Consider the following 27181-nt stretch of genomic DNA (forward strand, 5'->3'; position numbering starts at 1 on the left):
ATTATGAAATGTAAGCTTATGATCAAATATAATTCCTAAGATTTTTATGTTTTTAACTTCTTGCAGTGAGTGACCTTTGATAGTGATTGGAAAGTTAAGATTTAAATTGTCTTTCCAGGGGAAGAGTATTATGTTTGATTTGTTAATATTCAATGCTAAGCAATTGTTATTTAGCCAATCTTTTTAAGAAGATATTAAAAACAACTTTGTTGGTCACGTGATGTCGAGCTGCTGAGCAGACGTCGGTGGGGTAAGCTCCCGATCCCGTTCCCACCATCAGCTGTTTTTCGACCCCGGAGCGCCGCGATTTCGCCCCTGCATTTCGGCGATTACATCGCTGCCGCGTTTGTGAGGTGTTTGGAGGAGTTCGGGGCTTTATGACCAGCAGGCTGCCCCGCCGGGAGAGAGACCGCGGCCGCGTGGGTGAAGCCAAGATGGCCGACCGCGAGTCTCCACCGCCGCTCCCGGCGCCGACCGCGTGGGTGTCCGAGATTGTGGCAGAGGTGAAGCTGCTGCTGGAGGGATCCCTGACCTCAAAACTACAGCCTATCGTGGATAAATTGGACTCTGTGGACACTCGGCTGGAAACGTTGCAGGGAGAGTTTTCCTCCTACCAGCAGCGTCTCACCACTCTGGAAGATCAAGTGCAGCACTGTGAAGGGGATCACCAGCAAATGCGGGCTCAGCTTGTCGCCATGGAAGCTAAACTTGAGGACCTTGAGAACCGGTCTCGCAGGGGGAACCTGAGATTGATTGGCCTGTCTGAATCTGTGAAGGATGGTGAGCTCCATTCCTTTCTGGAAACCTGGCTGCAGCGTTCTTTAGCACTATCCACAGCGCATGGTCCCCTGAGAATTGAACGCGCGCATCGCTTGGGCCCGCTGGGTGAGCCTGGCTCGAGAGCTCGCACGGTCATACTCAAGTTATTGAACTCAGCCCATAAACAAGAAATTCTGCGAGCTATTCGTACTTCGGGACCCCTGATGTATGACAACTCCAGGGTGCTGTGTTTCCAAGATTATTCTCCTGCTTTGCAAGCCAGACGGAAGGAATTCACCCCCATTTGCTCCCAGCTGTACCAGATGAAAGTTCCTTTTGCTCTGCTGTATCCTGCCCGCTTGCGGATCAGACATGCTGGTCAGACCCGCTTCTTTACTGTGGCGGCTGAAGCTCTACGATTCCTACATTCCATGCAGGCACCAGACCCGGCTCCTTGACTGCTTTGGAGTTCGTTCTTTGTTGTAGGTTGCAATAGTTTGATGCACAGAGCTCTGGGGACTGCCTCAGCTTGTTATCTCCTGGAGGCCTTCGCACCTGCTGGCCTGCTCAGGCGGGGGCCTGATCGTTGCAGTGCCTGCTTTTTGCTGGCCTGACAGCCTTGTTCTGGAGCCTGGGGCGATGGACTGTTCTGGACTTTTGTGGGACATTTCTTTTTCTTCTTTCAGGGACTGTATGGATGGTGGGGGGGGAGAGCTTGTTGGTGTTGAAGGGGATGCTATGTTCTGTATTGGAGGGGGGGGGGGTACGTCCTTCTTGCAGTTGTTGACCGGTTGGGGGAGTGGTGTGTATGAAGAGGATACGGGTGGGAAGGATTGCATGCGGGGTGGGTGGTTTGGGTGGCACATATGGAGGCTCGCTAGGCCACTATATACTGTTTACGAGCATTCTATTGTTCTGCCCTGTAGTGGTTTATTTTGCTGCCCAACCTGTTATTGGACATCACACGTGTTCTTGGATCGGTTTCTGTATGGGTTGGGTAGGACTCAGGGGGCTTTCATTTTGGATGTGTGGCGGTGGGATTGTTGTGAGGGGCTGGGGGGTGGTTCTTCTTGGTGTGGTTTATTGGGAGGGGGAGTTGGGAGCTGTTCCACAGGACCCTAGGACCACTAGTGGGTCACATGAGGGATGGGGAAGGGGCGGCGGGGGGAGGGGTGGGGGGGTGGATATGCTGGGGGTTTCTTCTGTTCTCTTTCTATTCTTTCCTCTTTCTCTTTCTTCTTCTTTTCTTTTTCTCCTTCCGTATTCCTGGTGCCCTGTGGCTGGCTTTTATCCTTTGGTGGATGCTCGGGTCTAGATTGAGGTTCTGGGAGCTGGTCGCGGGCTGGGACGGCCTTGCTCTCGGTTTTCTTTCTGGATTTTTGCCTGATTTTTGTCTATATCCATTTTCTTATGAAGCCTCTTAGATGTATTTCTTGGAATATAAATGGTGTCACTTCGCCTATTAAACGACATAAGATCTTGAGAGCCCTGAACCGTCAGAGAGCTGATCTGGTCTTTCTGCAGGAGACGCATCTGTCAGCAGCGGAGCATGCTAAACTACAGACCTGGTGGGTGGGTCAGCATTTGGGGGCACCTGCGAGCAATCGTAAGGCCGGGGTTTTGATTTTGATTCGGAAGGGGCTACCCTTTGTTATTCAACAGCAATGGACGGATCCTGGTGGTAGGTACATCATAGCCAAGGTACTATTTAATCATAGGCCCCTGATTCTTTGTAATGTGTATGCTCCTAACACTTATGACTCTCGATTTTTCTCCTCACTTATTCGCCTACTGGGCCAACAGTCGGATGTGCCATTGCTCGTGGGGGGAGATTTTAATTGTGTTCATGATCCCTTGCTGGATAAATCACTTCCTGCTCCCCAGGATCGGATGCAGCCTACTAAAGGTATTTCTTTACTTTGTTCCTCCTTGGACGTTATTGATGTTTGGCGGACGCTTCACCCAGGTGAGCGTGACTACACTCATTTATCTAGAGCCCATGCGTCCTTATCCCGGATTGATTACTGGCTGACCTCTAGCGCTTTGTTTTCTCAGATTGAATCGGCCTCGATTGGTTCCTTTGACGTTTCCGATCATGCCATGCTATTGTTACTCTTGCACTTGGATGTCTCCCCACCGGGGTCTTTCCGTTGGCGATTTCCGCTCCGTTTGTATCAGGACTCGAGATTTCAGGAATTCTTGCTTCAGAAATGGTCTGACTATCAACTACATAATATGGACCATCGGGCTGATTCTACGCTTTTCTGGGAGGCTGCGAAAGCGGTCCTCCGTGGTGAGATTATGGCCTATTCCAGCCATCAACGTCGTGCTCGGGATAGGGAGCTTTTGCAGTTGGAACGTAGGATTGGTAACCTCCGTCGGCTTTATAGTCTATCTCACGCTTCCTCTTTGCGTTCCCAGCTCTTAGCTTCCCAGTGTAAGCTTCAGGAATTGTTGCATGCTAGAACAGTCAAGTCACTTGCTTATTATAGATATCAATTCTTTCGCCATGGGAATCAACGAGGGGCGCTTCTGGCAAAGGTGCTCCGTCGTTCGGCGGGACGTACACATATCTTGCAACTTCGAGCGGCAGGGGGGGGTTTGGTCCGGACGGACGCCGAGATTAATGCAGTGTTTTTTGACTATTATAGGAAGCTTTATTCACAGCAATCTGATTTAATGGACGGCACGGCATATTTGGATGGCCTCTCCCTTCCATGCCTGTCTGATAGGGCGGTAGCTAAACTTAATGCCCCTGTAACGGCAGAGGAGGTGGCAGGCGTCATACAGAAGGGGTCCTTGTTAAAGGCCCCCGGACCGGATGGTTTCCGGATGGAATTTTATAAACTCTTACTTCCTACGGTGGCTCCAGTCTTAGCTGATACCTTCACAGCAGCTATTCAACGGGGTGCCCTTCCGGAGTCTCTCACTTCGGCTCAAATAGTTGTGCTATTGAAACCCCATAAGGATGCAGCCCTCTCTTCTTCTTATCGCCCCATCTCGCTGCTGAATGTGGAGGCCAAGTTGTTCGCCAAGGTTTTGGCTAATCGATTGGCTTGTGTTCTTCCTGAGTTGATCGCTTCCCCTCAGGTGGGCTTTGTGCAGGGGCGTACGAGTGTGAAAAACATTAGATCTATATTGGCGTCTTTGGAATTCGTGGAGAGAACCCAACTTTCTTCTCTATTGGTCAGCTTCGATGCTGAGAAGGCCTTCGACCGGGTCTCTTGGAATTTTTTATTCGAGGTTTTAACTCGGTATGGCATTACGGGCTTTTTCCAGGATGCGATTCGGGTGCTTTATCACTCTCCTACAGCTTTTGTGTGGGCCAATGGTCTTTGTTCTCCTTCCTTCCCCATATGTCGTGGCACGCGTCAGGGCTGTCCCCTTTCACCATTGCTTTTTGCTCTGTCGTTAGACCCTTTGATCCGTGATATTCAGCTTAATGGAGCTATTCCGGGTATTCGAATTGGTTCTTCCGAATTTAAGATCTCGGCATTTGCGGACGATCTCCTGGTCCATATCTCGGAACCCGTGGTGTCTCTGTCCAATCTGATGGCCACTTTTCAAGAATATGGAGACTATTCGGGTTTTAAGCTTAACCTTGATAAATCTCTGGCGTTGGCCACATCCTCGGTCTTGCGGGATTCTTGGCCTGGATCCTTTCCCCTTCAATGGGCTTCTTCTTCGTTTCGTTATTTAGGGATTCTGCTGACGCCTCGTACTTCCGAGTTATATCGTGTTAACATTGATTCTTTATTCAGTTCTTCGGCTGAGTGTTTTGCTCGTTGGTCTCCTCTTCCTCTGTCCTTGTCGGGTAGGATCAATTTGTTTAATATGGTTCTTTTTCCAAAATGGCTTTATACTTTGCAGTTGCTCCCTTTATGGCTCTTGAAACGGGATGTTACCAAGTTACATTCTATGCTTTCTAGATTTTGTTGGGGGGGACGGCGACCAAGGGTGGCGCTGCGTTATCTGCTCGGCGCGTGGGGAGGAGGGGGACTGGGGCTACCACATTTTCGGTTATATAATGCTGCCTGTTTGATGCGTTTTTTGGGGGAGTGGCTTTCGGATCGTCGGGATTTTACTCCAAAATGTTATGAGAAAGAATTTTTTGCACCTTGGCATATTTTGTCTTTGGTGCACGCGCCCCGTTCTGCCTTGCCGGGGGCTCTTCGGGGGAGTTTGTTGTTGCACTCGCTGCGTGTCATATGGTCTTATGTGTTGGACTCCTGGAAGGGTACTCCCTCGACTACTAGATACTTACCTATTCAGGGGAATCTGCAATTCAGCCCGGGCATGGAGACTGCTAGTTTTCGTAAATTGGCATCCCGGGACTTCACGTTACTTACCCATGTTCTTCAGGCAGATGGTTCTTTAATGTCCTGGGATGCTTTGGTCCGGTCGGGTGTTTTCTCTGTGGGAGACTTCCTTGCGTTTCGGCAACTTCAACATTATGTTCGATCCCTCCCCCGAGCCGCTTTGGTTTTTCCTATTGAGAACAAATTTGCGGCGCTGCTGGATCCCTATTTGGAGGATGGGTTTACAGTTTCGGGTCTGTATAAGGATCTCCATCGATTATTGGGTCCGGCTGATCGAGCTGTCCTACACGCCCGTTGGTGCCAGGATCTGGGGATAGCACGAGACGCTTTGGATCTCCCTTCCTTGATTGCAAGACTCCCGGGAGTTTCCGTTAATGCAGATCTACGGGAGTGTCAGTTTAGGGTTCTTCATCGGGGCTATTTTACGAAAAGTCAGTTATATTATTCGGGTTACACGGACTCTCCTTTATGCCCTAAGTGCCTCCAGCAACCCCATTCGTTTATCCATGCCTTCTGGTCTTGTGTGAAAATCAAACGTTTTTGGCGGCAGGTTGTAACATATGTGGAGAGCGTCTTTGGTACTACATTACCTTTTTCTGCCGCTGGTCTCTTGCTGGATAAGTATGAGGCCTTCCGCTTGTCTGATTCGGGTCAGCGGCAGTTTATGAGACGGGTGGGGGTCTTGGGGAAGAAAGTAATTCTATCTGTCTGGATTGGGGAACTTTCTCCATCCTTTTGGGAATGGAGGAACCGTTTGCATGCTCTGCTGCTGCTGGAGTGTAAAGATGCGTCTTATAGCTTACGACGGAGGCGACTCTTTCTTCGGATCTGGGATTCTTACCTTTTTTCACTCTCACCACGGGCTAGAAGTGACATTCTAAATTCCTTGTGACTTTTTCGGAGACCTGGGCTTGTGTTCCATCCTTGAGGGGCGCCAGGTATGCTTCTTTCTCTTTCTTTCTTCTTCTTCTTTGCTCTCTTCCTTCTTTCTTTCTGTGTTGGTGTTCCTTATTGTCTTGGGCAGTGGGCTATCTGAGTCCAAGCCTACTGCACTCACTTTTTCTCGTTTCAGACTAGGGGGTTTGGGGGGGGGGGTGGTGTGGGTGGGATTGTTGGATCTCCTATTTTGTTTCTGCTGTTTTCCATTGTTACTGTGGTTCTGACCTATTGGTCTGTTCTGTGTTATTTGATAATAATAAAAATTGATTCAACATAAAAACAACTTTGTTTATAGAGGCTTTTAACTGAATGAGTGGTGATGTTTAATGAGTATACTGGAACTGTATTATGTTTTGTATATGTATGTTACTTTATGATTATGATGATATTTTGTAAGCCGCTTAGGTTTAAGCAGGTAAGACATTTTTTAAAATAAATAAAATAAAGACTGGGGATGTTTGGAGAGTATTGCCATTGCTCTGTTGTCTCCTTTTGTCCAGTGGAGGTCTGAGGTTTCTTTGTTTGTTTTTGCTGCTTGGGTACATAGCAAACTGCCAAACAGCTCAGAGCAAACTGGAACATAGTACGGTTCACTCTGCTCTGAATGTAATCTTTTGGACAACAGTCATCAGAAGGAAGGCAAATATTTTAACCTCAAACACAACATCTCAAGGACCATTTGTTGCAATGCTGCATGGAAGACAGTGAAAATACCACAGCCACCTTGTTATCAACTCAACTTGAACTATAGTGTAACAAAGAAAATGAATATAGCCTTCCTGTTACAATTTTATCTATGGGTCCATTTAATTTGCCTCCTGCTTTACTACTATGCTCAAGGCCTTCTGGCTCTCGTTCTCTCGGAGAGAACGAGATCTCTGAGAGAACGAGAGCAGAAGGCCTTGAGCATGCGCAGATGCTCAAGGCCCAGCCCAGGCAAGAGGCGGGAGCTCGCATTAACCTTTACAACGAGCAGAAGGGGTAAGGACCTGTGCTTGGGAGTTAGGGCGGGCGGATGCCGCTTTCTATTTGTGCTTGGGGGTGCTTTGCGGTTCTTGCGGGGGGGGGGGGTGAGGTTTGCAATGCCGGTTCGGGGGGGGGGGGGGGGTGCGATGCCTGTTAGAGCGGGATGAGGGGGTGATGGAGCAGCGCCGGTAGCCTGGGGGGGGGGAAGAGGTTGGTGGAACGAATTGTCCGAGTCTCCATTATATCCTATGGAGAACTCTGCAAAGATCAGCCTAGCAGCAGTATTCTGGATCAGTTGAAGTCTCTGAAAGCTTTTCTTGGTCAAGCCTAAATAGACCGAATTACAATAATCTAGCCTCGAAAGGACAATTGATTGAACAAGGACAGCAAAGTGTTGATGATGGAAACAGGATCTCACTTTCCTTCAACATATGGAGACTAAAAAAAAAACCATTTTTTTTTTACCAAAGAATTAAGATGGTCGTCGAATGAAAGTGTTGAATCTATGACGACACCCAGAACTCTACTTGAGAATTCAATCTGCAGTGAGGATCCTGAAGGCGACAGAACGGACAAAAGTAGCTACTCTAATTTTGGGCCAAGCCAAAGTAACTTTGTTTTGGACTCATTCAATTTCATTTGTACAGGAGGGGCCCAAGACTGAAGTTTCTATTATATTCCCAATGAGGTTAGCGAGATTCAAATCTACCTCAAGGAGAACAAAGATGGCGTCTGCATACGTAAATATCATAGTCATGTAGATGTTGAAAGGAATAGGTGATCCCTGCGGGACCCCGCATAAAGACTTCCAAGAGGATGACATGTTACTAAACAGTCGACAGGTTACAACTTGCCAAAGTTATGGTACAGGTTAGTTATACAAGTTTTTATCCTAAAGCAAATGTGCATTTTTCTTAATAGCTAGGCTAATTTGCCAATTTTCAAAACTCTGAAATCATGGCCTTTTGGGTCATATTTGGAGCTCAGTATGGGCTGCATACGAAGGGATTTCGTCAGTCGTAAGGCGGAAGTCATTATGCCATTGTATAGATCCATGGTGAGGCCCCACCTGGAATACTGTGTGCAATTCTGGAGGCCGTATTATCGCAAGGATGTGCTGAGACTGGAGTCGGTGCAAAGAATGGCCACCCGGATGGTCTCGGGACTCAAGGATCTACCATACGAAAAACGGCTTGACAAATTACAGCTATACTCGCTCGAGGAGCGCAGAGAGAGGGGGGACATGATCGAGACGTTCAAGTATCTTACAGGCCGCATCGAGGCGGAGGAAGATATCTTCTTTTTCAAGGGTCCCACGACAACAAGAGGGCATCCGTTGAAAATCAGGGGCGGGAAACTACGAGGTGACACCAGGAAATTCTTTTTCACTGAAAGAGTGGTTGATCGCTGGAATAGTCTTCCACTACAGGTGATTGAGGCCAGCAGCGTGCCTGATTTTAAGGCCAAATGGGATCGGCACATGGGATCTATTCACAGGGCAAAGGTAGGGGAGGGACATTAAGGTGGGCAGACTAGATGGGCCGTGGGCCCTTATCTGCCGTCTATTTCTATGTTTCTATGTTAGTATCCTAGACCTTGGCTCACCCTCATAAACAGAAGAAGCTTGCATCATGAACTGAACAACATTCACCTATTTGTTTGCACAGATCAAACAGAAGATGATGGACTTGGTCCCAGGGAGGCTAATTTTCAAAACTCATTTACTCATCCAGATAACTATTTATATGGGTAAACTGGCTATCTGCCCACCGCTAATGCAGGTGAGACACACTTAGAGATCAAACAAAGCACACACATTTACTGGCAGAAATAGGTCAGGCAGAAGGAAATATGAGGTTTTCCATTTACAAAAATGTTATTTTGAAGAGAAAACTTTTTTTTTTTGGCAGAAAAAGCAGGTGTAAAATCGCTGTATTTTTTTTTTTTTGCCTCACCCTTTCTCTTTGTGAACTGATACCAAGTTACTGGTGTAGTAAGGGGAGGTGGGTGCGGGGAGAGGGGCGGTCTACCCCGGGTGCAGTGGTTTTCAGCTTGTTTTAATTGGTGTAACTCCGAGCGCAAAGTTCAGCATGGATCTCAGCACTATGCCAATCCCAGAACTGCTCAGCACCAATTTTATGGGTATCTGAATTCTGAGCATCATTTACTGAATCTAGCTCACAAGGCATCTCTCTCCATTACTCCTGCAAAAAAAATCATCACGCTTAAACACTAGTATTTTCCTGCTTTTTCCTAAATCTTATTCAAAATATCATATATACTGGAATATAAACTGAGATTTTGGGGCCAAAAAAATGGCCCAAAAATGGGGGTCTCGGTTTATATTTGAGTCATCCACTTGTGCACTCCCCCGCCTCCCTCCTGGACCCACTGCAGACCTTCCCTGAGCTTGCCTTGAGCCCTGGTGGTCCAGTGGTATGCCAAGACAGGAGCGACCCCTCTCCTGTGTCCTGTCCCGGCAGGCTTTACGCCCTCCGACCCCTCCCCAACCCATTGCAGGCCTCCCCCAGGCCGCAACCCCTCCCGTCTCCTGTCCTGGACGTCTTTGCACCCTCCCAACCCTTTGCACACCTTGGTGGTTCAGCGGTGATCTGGGGTAGGAAAAATCCTCCTAAACTCCTGCCCCGTAGAGCCACTAAAGGAAATGGCTAGGATTTTGGATATCACACTGAATTGTGGTTTGACTTTTGAGAATCAAGTGAAAGAATTAAGAGGGTGTGTGTGTGTGGGGGGGGTTTCCGATTATGTCAACTACATGAAAAACATTCTGTTCTTTCTACTAATAGTTTTCAAATTAGGGCAATTATTTTACCCCAGTTGGATTATTGTAATTCATTGCATTGTGGTATTATACTGAAGTTGCTTCAGAAGACAGGGGCACGCCTGACATTCAAAGCTAAGAAATATGATTGGGTGACTCCATTTTTAAATCAACTGCATTGGTTGACCAGTTGAGAAGGGAATTAATTTTAAACCGTTTACATTGACATATAAAATGTTGTATGTGACCGGAAGGTTTATTAACCTTTTAATTGGTGAAATGGCTGCTTTATGTAACTTGATGTGGAACAAGAACAACAGAGCCAAGTAACAGGCATTTGGAGATGCAGATCTCCCATAAGAGCCATAGAAACACCTGTTTCTGAGCAACAATGCCAAATAAAGGGTTAAGATATTTGTTCTTTCCAGTAAGCAGGATTGCTTTTCGTTTCCAGCATGCTTTGAAGCCGAGTCATTAAACAAATATATATATACTCGTATTTTCATTTGAAGACTTTCATGAGGAAATCTTTGGAATATCTAGGAACCAAACTTTGGAATGATCTTCCTACTGGAATAGGGAAAGATTTCTTCATATTATACCTGAGAACTTTGATGTATTATTTTTAAATATTGTTATCCGCCTAGATTTTGATTGGCGATTACAGCAGGCCATAAATGTTATAGAATAAACCCTTGGTTTATTCTCGAGTCAACCTTTTTTTTGGGGGGGGGGAAGTTACCTCTTCCAAAATAAAAATTAAATGAACAATGCTGTTAATGACCCAGGAAATGAAACACATTTTTGGGGGTTGTCTGTCCCTAAAGAGAACAGCTTATTTAGATCAATGGTAAAGTCTGTGCCAAACTCTGCTGCATGACTCATCTTCCATCAACCTCTCTACACTCCTGTCACCCCCCTCTCCTTAAGTCACTTCATTGGCTCCCTATCCGCCTTCACATACAGTTCAAGCTCCTATTGCTGACCTACAAGTGGGTTCATTCTGCTGCCCCTCAAAATCTCTCCTCACTTCTCTCTCCTTATACACCTCCCAGAGATCTCCGTTCCTCAGATAAAGTCACTCTTAGCGTTACCCTTCTCCTCCACTGCCAATTCCAGACTTTGTTCCTTTCATCTAGCTGCCCCCTATGCCTGGAATAAATTACCTAAGTTTGTCCGCCAAGCCCCTTCCCTTCCCCTGTTTAAAAGCAGACTGAAAACCCACCTTTTTCAGATAGCGTTCAATCCATAACCCTACTTCTCACTGCCCTCCAACCCAGCCAGCTGATTAACCATTCCCCTTAACTGTATCCATGACATTCTGTTTATCTGTCTTGTCTGTTTAGATTGTAAGCTCTTTTGAGCAGGGACTGTCTTCTTTATGCCCCTTTACACCACTGTGTATGTCTGATAGCACTATAGAAATAATTCATAGTAGTAGTGTGAAGAGTTTCAGTCTTTGGGAAGCAGAGCTGAGATTGTGATGTCATAATGCCTCATTTCACCAATAAGAGTCAACCTCTTCAGTGATGTCACAATGGCTCAATTGTCCTGTACTCCCCTCTGCCCTCCAACCCATCCAGCTGATTAACCGTTCCTCTTAAATGTATCCATGACATCCTGTTTGTCTGTCTTGTCTGTTTAGATTGTAAGCTCTTTTGAGCAGGAACTGTCTTCTTTGTACAGCGCTGCGTACGTCTGGTAGCGCTTTAGAAATAATTAATAGCAATAGTACCTTGGCTTATATTCGGATCTGCTTATATTCGAGTATATATGGTAAATGCTGAAGCAGGGTTCTGTGCTCTACAGCTGTATATTCCCCCTAAGCAACGTCTAATTACTGTTTTTTTTTGTCTGGTTCTTACAGCTCACGCTGTCAGGTCTCATGAGTGATACCATCAAGCCTCATGGCTACGGCAGCTTGGAGAGTCAGGAATTGAAAACAGTGTCTCCTGAGAACCAATGAACATCAATACCTGGAACAAGAGCCTTTCACACAAAGGGACCTTTCCTAAGACTATTTTTCTCTTCAATGGCGTGCATCAGAAGAAATCCTGGACTTGGCAAAGGTCATATCAAGAACGGAAACCACAGGCATCTTATTCTTCAGAACCAAATCCCTGCAGTCCTCTGTCACAAGCTCACTTATGATCAACAAAAGGAGAGAGGGCGGGTATTATCTCCGTGGGTCACCAAGGTGAATCAGAAGTGCCTGGATAGGACCACGAAGAAATAAATAAGTAGTTTCTATGAGACATATTTGTTGATAAAGCTTTTAACGCAGTTTATTTTTTTGTTCGATTTTCTATGCCGTTCTCCCAAGGGAGCTTAGAACGGTTTACATGAATTTATTCAGGTACTCAAGCAATTTTCCCTACCTGTCCCAGTGGGCTCACACTCTTATCTTATATACCGGGGACAATGACGGATTAAGTGACTTGCCCAGGGTCACAAGGAGCAGCATGGGATTTGAACCCACAACCTCAGGGTGCTGAGGCTGGAGCTCTAGTCTAACCACTGCACCACACAGTCCCACACATCCCTTGGTCCTGACCTGGCCTTTTGCTCTTCTGATTCACAACTCACACTTAGTACAAAATCAGAGTTTTATGAATTATAAATCTTTTCTTTAATATTTCTGGGCGATAGACCATAGAGGTCCGCTCGGTACTGTCTTTAGGTTCCCACTTCCGGAGTTGCCGTCGAAGCCCACTCCAGCCTATCCTAACCATCCTGGTCACTGGAGCTTCCATCAAAGCCCTCCCCCCAGCTCATCCTAAACCAAATCACCACATACAGGACACAGACCGTGCCAGATTGCCCAGTACTGGCCTTTGTTTTATACCATTCTTTTACTAATTAGAGATCCTGTCTGTTCATCCCACGCTTTTTTGAATTCTGTCACCGTTTTTATCTCCACCACCTCCCTCGGGGGGGGGGGGGAGGGGGCATTCCAGGCATCTACCACCCTCTCCATGAAAAAAGAATTTCTTCATATTGCTCCTAAGTTTGCCACCCCACAACCTCAATTCGTGCCCTCTCGTCTTACCATTTTTCTTTCTCTGGAAAAGATTTGTTTCTATACTAATACCTTTCAAATATTCAAACGTCTCTGTCATCTCTTTCCTGTCCCTCCTCTCCTCTAGAGTACCGTATTTTCACGCATATAACGCGCGCGTTATACGCGTTTTTACCTACCGCGCATACCCCTCGCGCGTTATATGCGTGAGCGCGGTATACAAAAGTTTTAAAACATAGTTCCCACCCCGCCCGACGCCCGATTCACCCCCCCAGCAGGACCGCTCGCACCCCCACCCCGAACGACCGCTCGCACGCGATCCCACCCGCACCCGCATCCACGATCGGAGCAAGAGGGAGCCCAAGCCCTCTTGCCCGGTCGACTCCCCGACGTCCGATACATCCCCCCCCCCCCGGCAGGACCGCCGACTTCCCGACAATATCGGGCCAGAAGGGAGCCCAAACCCTCCTGGCCACGGCGACCCCCTAACCCCACCCCGCACTACATTACGGGCAGGAGGGATCCCAGGCCCTCCTGCCCTCGACGCAAACCCCCCTCCCCCCCAACGACCGCCCCCCCCCCAAGAACCTCCGACCGCCCCCCAGCCGACCCGCGATCCCCCTGGCGACCCCCACGACCCCCCCACCCCCCTTCCCCGTACCTTTGGTAGTTGGCCGGACAGACGGGAGCCAAACCCGCCTGTCCGGCAGGCAGCCAACGAAGGAATGAGGCCGGATTGGCCCATCCATCCTAAAGCTCCGCCTACTGGTGGGGCCTAAGGCGCGTGGGCCAATCAGGATAGGCCCTGGAGCCTTAGGTCCCACCTGGGGGCGCGGCCTGAGGCACATGGTCGGGTTGGGCCCATGTGCCTCAGGCCGCGCCCCCAGGTGGGACCTAAGGCTCCAGGGCCTATTCTGATTGGCCCACGCGCCTTAGGCCCCACCAGTAGGCGGAGCTTTAGGATGGATGGGCCAATCCGGCCTCATTCCTTCGTTGGCTGCCTGCCGGACAGGCGGGTTTGGCTCCCGTCTGTCCGGCCAACTACCAAAGGTACGGGGAAGGGGGGTGGGGGGGTCGCCAGTCGGCTGGGGGGGCGGTCGGAGGTTCTTGGGGGGGGGGCGGTCGTTGGGGGGGAGGGGGGTTTGCGTCGAGGGCAGGAGGGCCTGGGATCCCTCCTGCCCGTAATGTAGTGCAGGGTGGGGTTAGGGGGTCGCCGTGGCCAGGAGGGTTTGGCTCCCTTCTGGCCCAACTACCAAAGGTACGGGGAAGGGGGGTGGGGGGGTCGTGGGGGTCGCCAGGGGGGTCGCGGGTCGGCTGGGGGGGCGGTCGGAGGGTCTTGGGGGGGGGGCGGTCGTTGGGGGGAGGGGGGTTTGCGTCGAGGGCAGGAGGGCCTGGGATCCCTCCTGCCCGTAATGTAGTGCGGGGTGGGGTTAGGGGGTCGCCGTGGCCAGGAGGATTTGGGCTCCCTCCTGGCCCGATATTGTTGGGGAGTCGGTGGTCCTTCGGGGGAGGGATGTATCGGACGTCGGTGGGGGGGGGCATCAGGCTTTCAGGATGGGGACAGACCTTCAAGGGGGGACAGTGCACGGAAGTCAGGGGGGGTGAACGGAGAGTCGGGACAGCGCACGGAAAGTCAGGGCGGGCGAAAGGAGCGTCGGGCAGCATGCGCGGTATACCCGTGAGCGCGGTATACCAAAGTTTTTGTACATATCATCGTGATTTCTGCGCGCTATACCCGTGTGCGCGTTTTATACGGGTGCGCGTTATTTGCGTGAAAATACGGTAAACTTCTCCCTCCATATTCACGGTTTCTATACTCGCGGTTTCGATTATCCGCGATTTTTCAGCCGCTGACTCCCCCCCCCCCCAAAAAACAAAACAAAACATCATCACTCAATTTTTTTTCCATGTTCTGTACAGTACCCTGAAATCCAGTGGTGACGCATCGAAGCAAGGAAGGCAGGACTGGGCAGACTGCCATTGGTTTCCTGCGCTGGCCATCAGGAAATAGACTGCCAGTCACGTAGCTGGGATAGTTGATTGGCTGAGCGACACATCAGTGTCGCCTGGAGGGCCGGGAACAGGGTGAAGCAGCATGCTCGATTGAGCGGCTTGTCTGACTACATCAAGTTTGGAGCGAGTGGTAGCCGGTAGTGAGGAGCTGGGGTGTGGAGGTAAGCGTAGCCATGGAGTAAGTCACACAGCTGCTCCCCCAGGCTTGAATTCGATGGTCATGGTGGAAGAGCTTTCCTCTGGGAGTAGAAGAAAGTGTCTGTGGTGGAAGTGCTGCCGGGGACCCTTTGCTTGTTATGTTTTGCTCTATCCTGGCACTGAACAGTAATAATGGTGGTGGCAGAGAGAGTTCTTCTGATAAACTGCTTGCCTGCCCTGAAATCGCTGATTATTCGCGGTTTCATTAGTAAAAATGATGACGCATATAAAAAGTTATTCACGGTTTTTCAATATTTGCACCTATTGGAAGCCTGCATCCACCGCGAATACGGAGGGAGAAGTGTATACATATTCAGGTCTTCCAATCTGTTCTTGTACGTCTTTTGGCGCAAGCCCCATACCATTTTCGTCGCTTTTCTCTGGACCACTTCAAAACGCGTTACTAGCAGAGACCCGAACTTGGTGTCTGTTATACAAATATGCACCAGTAAGGATATTGTGTGTCAAGACACTTAGCATTCTCTCCATATCCGAGTTCCCTTTCCCCCTATTTTCTGTTCTCTTGAATTTTCAGATTCCTACCGATAGCAACACAGTTAAATTGCTTGCCGTTCAGAATACAGTTAACATATGACAGGGAATATATTGCCGGATTCTGAGACAAGCCCATTCCTGTATTCATCCAGATACTTTTGGCATCCAGAAAGAATGTTAAATAGTCTAAAGCACCCTCCAAAGTGCTCCCGCCCTTATGGAGATCCTTAGGACAAAAGGGAACTTGAATTACATGCTTTTTAAAGTGGGTTTTGTTGTTTTTTTAATGGTTAATCATTTGTTTTTTTCTTTTCATTTCAACTGAGAGCCGATATTTTTGTGGAATTAAAACTAGGAATGGACAGCTGTAAAGTTTTCATTTCATATCGCTCGAATCAGAGTGCGCAATGAAGGTGCGTTCGTTTCCCGATAGTGCGTGCATGAGTGCATATGCGCGATGGTTCACACATGGAGAATGGTTTGCATATGGAAGCCCTCTGGATTCAACCAGAACAGCCGATAACATTGGGCAAGCATTCCAGTTGATAAGGAGGAGGAAAATTGGGAATAAAGTTTGGTGTGGGAGGGGGAGTTATAAAGTTCGAAGAGATAGTGGCATGTGGGACAGAGTTGGTTAAATAGGGGTTAAGGAAGGTGTCAGGAGAGAAGAGAAAGAAAGGGATTGGTCCCTTAAGGTAGAGATCAAAAAGAAAGGGGTAGATTGGTGACTTGGAGAAACAGAAAAGAAGGAGCTTTGTGGGCAGGAAGAAACTTTTGGGTTTGAGGGTGGTGAGGGCAGTGGTGGGTGGGAAGTTGATTTGGGGATGGTAGTAGGGATAGGATGAGGTCACAGCTGGAAAGAAGGGTGGGGGAGGTATAGATGTTTGATGAAATTGCGGTAAGATGGGCGGATGAGTTTAAGTTATCCAACTCCATGAGTTGGAGCAGGGCCTTGCTGTAGTACCGCAGTTTGTGCATTTGGGGGGTAAAGAAAACAGTTGGAGATGGTTTGACCTAAATGGTTCAGCTAGCGAGTGCGGTAATGCCTAGCTGGGGTGGTTATGTAAAGTTCTTTTGTATTTGCTTCAGTATGACGTTAACGCCACTGTTGTTTGAAATTGTGGTTGTAATAAAGCTGCGGCCAATGTTTTGCCACTGATGATATTGTCTGGAGTTGAATTTTTGGGAGGTATATGAAGTAAGTAGGAGTGACTGAAACGGCGAGTGAAAATGTTTCTTGCTTTTGCAAGCAGTACACGCTCTTATAAATACTACATATCATCAACATTTCTCATGTTGATGCAAACGACCGCATCCCCAGTTAAAAGTATAGCAGCGTCATTATTAGGCAAGATTAAAGTTGCCTTTCCAACGGCTAAATGCATGCATAAAATCATTCCCAGACTCAACACTGCTCATCCATGCAAAAAAAAAAAAAAAGAATTTACAGTGTTGTTGAATTATGGCACGTACAGCTCCTCAGTTTGAACTTTTGTTAACTACAGGGACGGGTATGGTGAGAGCTGATAGCATTACCGATCTGTTTGAACAAGCTTAGAGCATAATCCACACCCAAGATTTCAAAATCAGCCTGCCTTTTTAATAAGATTTGTTTTTAATAGTACTTCACACAACACATTTGCTCGTCTAGAAGAACATGTTGAAATCTGTCAGCAAGCAAGTATGAAAAAAGGGTAATAATCTAATGAATCACTATGGAATCCCACAGGTTTTTTAAGTTCGCTTCTAGTTGTAAAATATCTCTCTTTAGGCCTATTCTCGGGCTTGGAAAGTCATATCCGTGATTTGTAGTTCTTCTCAATGACAAAATATCTAGGGTATGATTCTTTCCAAAGACGTGTCATCCAGCTGGTTTCTTGGAGGAAGTCCATTATCAGTCCCATCTAAAGTGAAGCAATGGGAAACCACAGATTGGAAGCATATACCGTCAGAAATACCTGAAATCTAGTGGGACACCAAAATGTGCCCTCTGGCATCAATTGAGGAACATTTTGGGGTCCTTAGTCCAACAACAGGCGCACGCAGTGCTGCACATTGTACATGCAAGAGAAGAGCTTACAATCTAATTATGACACACACACACAGAGGGGGCTAAAAGGTGGTAGGGGACTATTAAGGGAATGATATGTTGGTTGGGTCAGTGTTTAAACGCAGCTTCAAATAAGTGGGTTTGTAGTCTGGCTTTGAATACCATAAGTTGATGCAACAGGGAGTGTTGCTTGCGACTCCATCTGATTGGGAGTAGTAGTTCTGTGTAGTGTTGGAGGGAATTATAAACAAGAAAGATAGAGGAGCCAGGATTCTTCCTCAACAGGAGTCCAGAAATATAGCAAGCATAAGGAAGGGACTCTCTCCAGCTAGTGAGATCATGGAGAAGTCGGGGGGTGGATTCTGCTTGCATGGAGTTCAGGGAGAACAGAGGGGTCCAGAATGAGGAGTTGACCCACACAAGCGGAAGGAGGCCCCTCCAAAACCACTTGCTTTTAACTCGCCTCCCCCCCCCAGTCAACCAAGCTGTACTACGAAATCAGTGGCTATGCTACTAAGAGAACGCGGAAGCCAGCTAATCCAAAGGAGGAGGTCAGAAGAGAAGACTATTAGGCTCATTTTCAAAGTACCCCAAGTTACAGACGGCCAACTTAAGTACAACTCATACTTAAGAACGTGGTTGCAGCTTCATTTGATTTCACTGAGCTGTATTTCCAGTGGCATAGACTCCTACACGTCTCCTGCAGCAGATTCAGGAATGATGCAGGGCCACATTAAGAACAGTGTGTGGTTGTGCATGCTGTACCTTAGAGTGCAAGGACGCCGCGGCCATCTTTCAGATGCCGATTGGCACGATAAACAGGAATACTCAGCTATGCAGGTTTGTGGCTTTTCCTGTTGCTGTTCAGAATAGTAATACTTTCCTCTCTAATTTGAATTAATTGTGTGTTTTCCCTAGTGCCCCCAGCCTTGATAAAGAGTGGCGAAACGCGTTGGCAGAGGGAAGCGTTCTTTTCAACGCTGGAGAAAACATATGCAACATGATCTAAATAATATACACATTGAAAAAAAGCTAAGTCATTTTAATTACATAATTTATTCTAGTCGTATAAGATTTGAAAAATGCACAACAAAAGAAGAAAATATACACTATGAAAAAAATAGTTTGGGATGAGTGAAGAGTTGACAGGCCTAAGAGTTTTATTACTCTATATGGTCAATCTGACATCCCATAGTGGAAGTTCTTTACCTTTAGTCACTTCACTGGAATTTTTGTTGATTTGTTGTACCTTAGAGCAGTGTTCTTCAACCACCGGACCACAGAAATTTCCTGCCGGTCCACAGGGCCAGCACGTGCATCAGGCCCAAAACAGTGTTCTTCAACTGCCGGACCACGGTGCGATCGATGCGGCGTTATCTTCGAGCCAGCTCCCTCTTCCTAACTGATTCAGTGGACAAAGCCACGGGCAGCGGCTCCTACAGGTATCCTGCGCCTGAACCGGAAGCCTTCTCTCCAACGTCGCAATGTCAGAGGGAAGGCTTCCAGATGAGGCACGAGAAGTACAAGATGCAATTAGTACTATTATGGGGGAGGGGTCTGGGGTGGAGATTGGGTAGAGATGGGCGGGGTCTGACCCACGACTTAGCCCCGTGTTCTTCAACCGCCGGTCCACGGACCGATGCCGGTCCACAGAATAATTCTTTTATTTCTGCCGGTCCATAGGTGTAAAAAGGTTGAAAAACACTGCCTTAGAGGGAACATGGAGAGAGTTGGCCCTTTTGTCAGCTGGAAGAAGAGGGAAGCATCAAGAATCTTAAAATCTACTAGTTCTGAGTTACATAGAGATCTGACTTAACAACAGCCTTAAAAACGTACCTTGTTCTTTACCCGGGGACTGCCTGTACTTAGACTTACAAAGTTCCATAGGTTCCCTTCTTGGTTGGGCTGAGAACTTTTCAGCACCCCTTCATACAGTATTTTTATTTCTAATTTGTGATCCCTTGCTCTGTATTTGGTGAGAGTCTCTCGGTTTAATAGTAAGGGCAGGTGGGGGAAATCGGAGACAAGGCAGGGAGGAGAGGGGAGAGGAGATCGCGGAGGGGGGCCCTCTTATGTTCTGACCTGGGCCCAGCTGAGGACTTCCTCCAAAGAAGGCCAGAACTCCCTTCTACCAAGCTCTGTAGCCCGTAATAGCAGCCTTCAGCCACCAACAAACTAAGCATGCATGGGTTGCCAGCATCGGTGTATTTAGGGATATTGTTTCTGCCTGCCAAGCTTGGTAAAAGGGATTTATGGCCACCTTCAGAGAAAGACTTCAGTTGACAGAGCTTGGGAATCCTCATTAGCTAAAGTATTTATATTTTGAGGTGGGGGCAAAGCACGGCAGAGAAAATCTTGTGCCCACCCAAAACTGGCAGTCTGGCTAAGCCACTGGGCTGAAATAAATGTTCTGTAGGGCCCTGGAGTGTGAAACTGCAGGCGGACTGTCCTAAACCAAGAGAACTCCCTCAAATACAGAAAAAGCTTTTTAAAAATTACCCCCCCACACAAAATATGTACACAGCTTTTGGTAGCTAAAAGTCATTTTTCCTGGATATTGGCATACTGGGTCAGACTAAAGGCCCGTCAAGTCCAGGGTTGAACCAGGTCACAAGTACCTGGCAAGATCCCAGGAAAGATTGAAAATCAGATTTTATGCTATTTTTTTTAGCTACATAAAAGAGAGCCCAAGCCTTTGAAAATGTTATGCTCTGTTTCTTTTCTTTCTAAAAGTCTCCTCTGTGCCAACATAGCTACAGCGTCGATAATAAATCCCACTGAAACCTGCTGTACGTTGCAGTTTTGTTTTATAAATGTCCATAAACTAGCTCACGAAATAAAGTAAAATAGTCATTTTTAATTTCCCACAGAATAATATGATTTTATTTCAATATCATTATTCCAAAATACATTCATAATCCGTTTTCTATACTAATAGTTAGGGTTACCATATGGCTCCAGAAAAAGGAGGACGGATCCAGACATCCGGGTCTTATTTACATTGCCTTTGATGGAAGCAAAAACCCGGATGTGTCAAGCCATCCTAATTTTTCTGGAGCCATATGGTAACCCTACTAACAGTAAATTTGGATTAGACTGACATTGTTTGATTAGGTCTTTGTTGAGTTAACCCCCCTCCCCCCCCCCCCCCGAATAAACTGTTTATTAAAGGCTCTGTTTACTACCACCCTGCAATAAAAACTTGCAGTTTTCTCGCATTAATTGCCAACATTACACAGATAATGGACCAAAGGAAATAAGGTGATATCTCTTTTTATTGGACTAACTCGGTGCATTTTATGATGAGCTATCGAAGGTAACCCTTCTTCAGATCAGAAATAAGCAAATGCTGAAGGGTTTACCTTCACCTCGGTTTGCGAGTGTTTTGCACGACGAGCATGTTTCCGATACACGAGCACCTCCCCCCGCTCTAACCAGCATCGCACCCCCCCTACCCCGCGAGAACCGCATCTCACCCCCGTGCTGAAGGCGGCATCCGCCCGCCCTCCCTACCAAACATGCTCCTTACCCCATCTGCTGCTCGTGCGCGTGAAAGAAAGCTCCCGCCTTTTCCCTGGGCTGGGCCTTGAGCATCTGCGCATGCTGAAGGTCTTCTGGCTCTAGTTCCCTCCGAGATCTCGTTCTCTCCGAGAGAACGAGAGCCAGAAGGCCTTGAGCATGCGCAGATGCTCAAGGCCCAGCCCAGGTAAGAGGCACAAGCAGCAGATGGGGTAAGGAGAATATTTGGGAGGGAGGGCGGGCGGATGCCGTTTTCAGCACGGGGGTGAGATGCGGTTCTCGTGGGGGGGGGCGTTCACAGGGGGGAGGGGGTGATGCCGGTTCAGGGGGTGCGATGCCGGTTAGAGCGGGGGGTGGAGGAGGTGATGGAGTAGCGCCGGTAGGAGGGGAGGGGGTTGCAATGCCGGTTAGAGCGGGGGGGGGGAGGGAGGAGGAGGAGGTAGAACGAATCAAAGCGAGTTTCCATTCATTCCTATGGGGAAACTTGCTTTGATATACGAGTAACTTGGTTTACGAGCATGCTTCTGGAACGAATTATGCTTGTAAACCAAGGTAACACTGTATTCAAAATCTTTCATCTAGAGCACGAAGTATGATTATTAATGTTTTACACTGAAGCTTTGGAAATATTCATTGCGTCCCAATACCTGGGGGGGAACTGGGGGGTGTATGAGTAGGATGGAATTGGCTATACAGAAATGTATTACAATGTAATAAACTAAATATAAAAACAAAAAGAATGGGGGGAAGGGGGGAAGGGGAAAGAGGGATGGGGAAGGGAAGGGAAGGGGGGTTGAAATAGGTCATATGGAAACATATTTTGGAGGAATGATAGCAATATGTATGGAAATATCATAATTATGAATTTAATTTATAACATTTTATTGAAGGAAATAATTAAATATAATGTAATACAAATAGATTTCATTTCAAATAGATTCACAATTATAATATTTACATACATATTTCTATCATTCCTTCAAAATATATTTCCATATGACCCAAATCAACCCCCCCCTACTGCCCCCACCTCCCTTCCCCCTCCCTTTAATTAAATTTAATCGTAATGCATATCTATTTGTATTATATTATTGTATATTTACTTGTTTCCTTCAATAAAATGTTATAAACTAAAATGCACTCAGTTAGTCCAATAAAAAAAGATATCACCTTATTACCTTGCAAAGTGGACTAACACGACCATCACACCATTTCACACAATATTACACAGTAACTGTAAAATCTTTAGGTTAACTGAATGAGAAACTGTGGAGAAGAGCTTAACACGACGGAAACGTCATGACAACATTTTAACTGTAGATAAAAGAACAATGCAAAAAGGTACACTCACTGAAATGACATTAACGGTGGCACTTTTGTTTGCTCCATATCAACTGCCAGTTCCCCACCCTGCAAATAAAGCGTGTTCTGTTGAAGTTCATGGCTGTGTCAACTGATAATAGCTTAGTAAAACGGGCACCCGTTTCCTCAAATCTGTGTTTCTGGGAGAAATGCTTTAGTACATGAGACCCTTTGAGAAACAAAAGGATAATTAGTGAGACGCCAAAGAAATTAGCCCTGGAGCTGGGGGTTTTCTTTCAATGTTTCCATAAGCGGTACTGCAGAACCTGGACAGTTGCGTCTTTCTTTAACCGGGTGGGCAGACTAAAGGGAATGAAAAATAGGAAGGATATGAGAAGGGCTGAGGATTAGTAAAAGAAGCACAAGGGGCCTTCAACTTCCGAACAATCAAAAAGCAAATTTATTGAAGGACCCGACATAGTTCGTGTTTCGGCATGTCCACCTGAGTCAGGTTCAGAGAAGAGCGACTAAGATGGTTAAGGGGTTGGAGGAGCTGCCGTACAGCGAAAGATTATAGAAACTGGGCCTCTTCTCCCTCGAACAGAGGAGATTGAGAGGGGACATGATCGAAACATTCAAGGTACTGAAGGGGATAGACTTAGTAGATAAGGACAGGTTGTTCACCCTCTCCATGGTAGAGAGAACGAGAGGACACTCTCTAAAGTTGAAAGGGGATAGATTCCGTACAAACGTAAGGAAGTTCTTCTTCACCCAGAGAGTGGTGGAAAACTGGAACGCTCTTCCGGAGTCTGTTAAAGGGGGAAACACCCTCCAGGGACTCAAGACAAAGTAGATAGAGACAGGTTGTTCACCCTCTCCAAGGTAGAGAGAACGAGAGGGCACTCTCTAAAGTTGAAAGGGGATAGATTCCGTACAAACATAAGGAAGTTCTTCTTCACCCAGAGAGTGGTGGAAAACTGGAACGCTCTTCTGGAGGCTGTTATAGGGGAAAACACCCTCCAAGGATTCAAGACAAAGTTAGACAAGTTCCTGCTGAACAAGAACATGCGCTGGTAGGGCTAGTCTCGGTTAGGGTGCTGGTCTTTGACCAGAGGGCCGCCGCGTGAGTGGACTGCTGGGCACGATGGAGCACTGGTTTGACCCAGCAGCGGCAATTCTTATGTTCTTATGTTCTAATGCAATCCACACAAAGATTAGCCAAACAAATAGCACCTAATATTGAAGTGCTCAAGAAGCAGAATCCTTGGCGTAGCGAGAAGAATGAAGAGTGCACACATACATACTCACAATTTTGGCTCATTAAAGGTTGACGCTTCATTTCCCCCCCCTCCTGCCCCCCACCCCCGTCAGAGCCCTTTAAAATAAGCTTTTAGAGCGGCGTGCTGAAGTCTTGTGCTCAATTGTCCACTCTCAAATGGCAGCGCGCGTTTGTCTCACGCGCTTTTGTCCCGTCACCGGGCTATATAACTGCAACTTTCCACTCTTTACAAGAGGTATCTTAAACGCACCACATGAGGGTTAGTTCTGCATGGAAACATCTCAATTTAGGCAGCAAGAACACGCAAAAGTCACAAGTATAGTCATTTATGCGCGTAAGTGAACACATCTACACACAAAAGCATTTGGAGGTCAATATTTGGCCGGCAGCTCGGTAAGGCTCGGATTCGGTAACCGGCGCAGATTTTTTTAGGCGCCAGTAGGTATCCAAACTTTGAGTATCACCCCCTTGCAGTGGTATAGCGAGGGTGAGCGGCGGCTGGTGCGGTGGCACCCTCTCCCCCCCCTTACCTTTTAAGGGGGAGGAATGGGAATGGGGGGGCAGAGAGGAGGAATGGTGCTGACACCCGTGGCGGTCCGCCTCTGCCCCCTTGATTTATAATTTAGTACGTGGGATTGGCTTTGTGTGAATAGCTAACAGAAAAACTCATTGTTCTTTTTGATCTATTTTTTTTTATGATGATGTAATTTCACGTTCCTTTTCTCGTTGCCGTGATTCATAAGACTATGTAAACCTTTCACGTGTTATTCGACAGGTCATAAATCAAAGTTTAATAAAGCGTAAACTGTAAACAAGGGCCTTCCGGCATCGAACTCTTTTGTAAATCTATGCCAGTATTCAATGGCGTGTGATTAGTGCAGTGGGCCGAGAACCTGGGTTCGATTCCCACCGTGGCACAGAACTTAGACTGTGAGCCCGCTAGGTACAGAGAAAGTAGCACTTTTGTTGTACGTCAGAAAGGCGATATATCAAATCCATGACCCTTTTACCTTTTACCCCTACGTACTCTGCAGGTGAGCATTCACATGGGCAGTTTGGGCAGGGTGTACATTTACATGCAGAGATTTTAAACTACTGCAATCTACTTGTGCTTGTTATGAATCTAAGAACTAGCAATTACACCAGCTCTATGGCCAATATACATGGTTGTGTTAAAAATATAGATATATGTTTGACCTGTTACGCTGGTATTCTATAAAGCAAGGGCATCCAACCTCAGCCCTCACCAGGTTGGGTTTTATTTATTTATTTTAAAATTTTATATTCCGCTTAAAACTTAAGCAGATTACAGCATTTACAGACATATAACTCCAGTTATTACTACGTCATTATATAACAAACATACGATCTTCTACAAATCTTCAATCGTAGAGTACAGACAAAGATAAAAGTCTGCCAGATCTACAGAAATACCTTTAGATTTCCCAAATGAATATGCATGAGATCTATTTGCATACAATGGAAGCAGTACGTGTAAATAGATCCCACACAAACTCATTGGGGAAATCCTGACAACCCGACTAGATTGCGGCCATCGAGGGCCGACGTTGGACAACCCTGCTACAAGGGAAGGTAGGTACCTAATTTTCTTTATACGATGGGTTCCAATTAGGCTCGTTCTTGGCACCTAAAACTTGACACCCCTCTACAGAATTACCATTATGATGCCCATATAATTTGAAACTAGTCATTTAATCCAACTCTGTGTGTCTTATTTTTCATTCAATACTAAAATATATTGCCCTGCAAGGGCAATACGCTTAAACTAGCTTTGAAATATAACGTTGTTTCCTCATCCCTGAAGAACAGTTAGGAGAACGGCAATCGTTTACAAAGTAAAATGGATAGAATTAATTTAACTATGAAAGCATAATTACACAGAATAGCATCGCTTAAGGCTCTCAAACAAACAGCTTGGCTATATCCATTACAAATAGAGAAGCCAATAACCAAGCTTCCCCACCCTCTACCCTCTAACTTATTTTAAAAATCACCTTACAAAGGATAGTAGAATCTGATTAAAAACCTGGTGAGATCAACAGAGCTCTTGCAGGGCTTCAACCACTTTGATTAACCCTTTGCTGCCCTTACATAACGTCACTTCAAATGAAAGAGACTCGACTCATGTGCATTTACATTACGTAGGTACTTAAGCGTCTCTATCATATCTCCCCTCTCCCCTAAATGCGCATGAGTCAAGTCTCTTTCATTTGAAAGGAAGCTCTGGAATGGGAGGGCATAGGATGAAATTAAGAAGCTACAGGATCAGGAGTAATCTAAGGAAATACTTTTTTTTTTTTTTTTTGCTGAAAGGGTGGTAGATGTGTAGAACAGTCTCCCCAGAAGAGGTGGTGGAGACAGAGATTGTGTCCGAGTTCAAGAGAGCCTGGGATAGGCACATGGGATCTCTTAGAACAGGGGTGTCAAAGTCCCTCCTCGAGGGCCGCAATCCAGTCTGGTTTTCAGGATTTCCCCAATGAATATGCATGAGATCTATTTGCATGCACTGCTTTCATTGTATGCAAACAGATCTCATGCATATTCATTTGGGAAATCTAAAGGTATGCCAGAGCATTTTTGTAGATCTGGCAGACTTTTATTTTTGTCTGTACTCTTTGTCTGTCTTAGAGAGAGGAAGAGATAATGGTTACTGCAGATGGGCAGCTCTATGACCTCACAATGCAGGTGTAAAGAGCCTTAGCCAATAGGAAGAGGAGATGCAAATGTTAAGAATCTTAGCCAATAGGGAAAGGAGGAGATAGTGGATACTGTGGATGAGCCATTTGGCCTTTATCTGCCAACATGTTTCTAAGGCCGGTATTGGATAGACTTTTGCACTGTCTGTGTCCCATATATGGTGATTCGGTGTAGAATGGGCTGGGGGCAACTTCAGCAGTTGGAACCTAGGATGATATCAGGTGGACTTTATAGTCTATGGCCCAGAAATATCAAAGACAAGAAACAAGTTAATGTAATCATGCATTTTAATTCACTTCCTCATAATTTCCAAACTTGACTATTGCAACTCCTTGCTCAAAGGAGTCTGCCAAAAAGACATTCGACGATTACAATTAATCCAAAATACTGCCATAAAGATTATTACAAACAAACAACAATTTGATCACATTACACCTCTGTTAAAAAGTGCTCACTGGCTACCTATTCATCACCGTATCACTTACAAAATAGCTTTAATCTCCTACAAAACAATGAAAACCAAGGAACCTGCTTTTATCCATAAATATCTGATTCCACATGATCCTCCGAGAACCTTAAGATCTGCATCACAGCATCTTCTTCATGTCCCATCCCTAAAAATCATTAGTAGGGCTTCTTCTTTCGCAACGACTGCTCCAACAATATGGAATTCGTTACCTTTATAGTTACGGTCCGAACAGAATTTAGATAATTTAGATACTCTACAAATAGAACATTACGATCCAACGAACAGCATTTATTAACAATTCCATCCCTCAAAATTATTAATACTAGAAGACAATATATATTCTCTGTTACTGCT

General features: G+C 46.4%; 1 protein-coding gene across 2 annotated transcripts in view; it reads right to left on the minus strand.

The window, feature by feature from the left end:
• SLCO3A1 (solute carrier organic anion transporter family member 3A1) overlaps positions 1-27181 on the minus strand; it is a 214752-nt gene that overhangs the window by 138793 nt on the left and 48778 nt on the right. The gene's annotated exons all lie outside the window — the stretch shown is intronic.

This window comes from Geotrypetes seraphini, chromosome 14, assembly GCF_902459505.1.
Source record: "Geotrypetes seraphini chromosome 14, aGeoSer1.1, whole genome shotgun sequence".
NCBI classification, from domain to species: Eukaryota; Metazoa; Chordata; class Amphibia; order Gymnophiona; family Dermophiidae; genus Geotrypetes; species Geotrypetes seraphini.